A 1691-nucleotide genomic window follows, 5' to 3' on the forward strand; every position below is an offset into this window, starting at 1 on the left:
AGAGCTGCTCTGTAAAGCAAGTAAAAGGGTGTGGGCCCTGCAGCACTACCCGTAGTTTGCATTGTGCATTGGGAGGCACAAAGTAAGCAGAGGGGAGGAGAAGTCAGGATAGTGCACAAGGGTATAGAAGGGAGGGGCTCAAGAAAAAAGAAGTGGAACCAGACAGCAAACTAGGCTGGAGAGAGACCTGAGACAAAGAGATCTGAATTACATGAGAGCCGACCAGGGAAAACTCAAATTATGCAGTCAAGTTTCCCACATTTGGGGAAATCGCAGGGGCAGCACACCCAGAGTGCAATGGGTGAGCCTTGCCCTGGGAGAAGCAACTTCATGATCATAGTATCTCACCTGGCAGGTAAGTAGGAGTTGGGCTAGAGCTGGGGAGGGTCGCTGCTCGGGCACCCCCCTGTCAAGTGAAGGAGATCCAACTGAGGCAGCACAAGGGAACTCTCGAAAGAAGAACAAGGCTAGAGGAAGATCTGAGACAAAGAAATCTGAATTTTACCAGAGCTGACCAGAGGAAAGCACAAATACAGTCCCCCACTACCACAAATAATGCAGTCGAGTTTCCCACATTTGGGGAAATCACAGGGGTCAGCATACCCAGAATGCAATGAATGAACCTAACCCTGGGAGAACAATCTTCATGACCATGGTATCTCCTATGCAAAATAAGTATGATTTGGGATAGGGCTGGGGAGGGCCGTTGCTCAGGCACATCTCTGTCAAGTAAGTTGCATTTGATTTGTTGTTTGGGGGTGCTTCAGTATTAGGCAGCCTTCTGCCCTACCATGTTCATCTGAAAATATGTGTTCTCCCTGCAGTTGTTGTCCCCAGATGAGAGTTCCCTTGTGCTGCCTCAGTTGAATCTCCTTTTGGAGAAGACCTCAATAAGATTGTAGCTGATCTGGCTACTGCTAAAACAGCTTGCCTACCTAGTATGACTCCTACCACGCAGAAGGCTAAAAGTACTTTTCTTGGCCCTTTCATCCTCCAGGTAAAGCGTACCCAAGGTCAGGCATACCCAAAGCAAGCTCATGTTTCCAGACCTGCCAAGCCCAGACTGAAGCAATCCTGGGCTGCCCATCAGCCTGCTTCCAAAACGGACAAGCCTGCCGCATGACGGTGCAGGCCTCCCTCTGGGGGATCCCAGGGTGGGGGGCCCGACTTCTAGGTTTGGCAAAGAAAGGTATAATTCTAAGCTAGAGAATTCTGTTTGGAGCTCACCTTGTACTTTGTGAAGAAATAATCAGCATTGTGGCTGAGCAGATACATGTAGTGTGTGGCTGCAAACTGCATGGATCTGCAGCGTTGTAATGCTGATTCTTTTTTTTTGCAAAGTACCAATAGCTTCATATAATGTTCACAATTTTTATGCAGGATCAAACAGCTCAATAGGTAAGGTGTTTGATTAGAATTCAACAGGTTATAGGTTTGAATCCTGGGTATGGTAGTTTGAGATGTGTTATTTAATAAAGTATGTTGTTCTGACTGCCGGCATCCTATCACCTGGGATATCATACTAAATAAATGGAGTTGATAAAAATTTTTTTTTTTTTTTAACTAGGGACAATTTCCAGATACTTCCCTTTATAACTGAGATTGCCCCCTGGAACTTCACATCAGTTGACAACTATGCATGAGTGGGCAGTGCTTGCCCTGGATCTGTCCACCCATTTATGTGCCGCCAT

At 46.6% G+C, this 1691-nt stretch overlaps 2 non-coding genes across 2 annotated transcripts; both read right to left on the minus strand.

Moving 5' to 3' along the window:
* Positions 1–200: 200 nt before the first annotated feature.
* Positions 201–363, minus strand: LOC135013541 (U1 spliceosomal RNA). Its single transcript, XR_010212211.1, has one exon. It is a non-coding gene; the product is annotated as a U1 spliceosomal RNA (small nuclear RNA).
* Positions 364–515: 152 nt separating this feature from the next.
* On the minus strand, positions 516–679 carry LOC135013653 (U1 spliceosomal RNA). Its single transcript, XR_010212304.1, has one exon. It is a non-coding gene; the product is annotated as a U1 spliceosomal RNA (small nuclear RNA).
* Positions 680–1691: the final 1012 nt, after the last annotated feature.

The sequence above is a fragment of the Pseudophryne corroboree genome, unplaced genomic scaffold (assembly GCF_028390025.1).
Source record: "Pseudophryne corroboree isolate aPseCor3 unplaced genomic scaffold, aPseCor3.hap2 scaffold_271, whole genome shotgun sequence".
Taxonomy (NCBI): Eukaryota; Metazoa; Chordata; class Amphibia; order Anura; family Myobatrachidae; genus Pseudophryne; species Pseudophryne corroboree.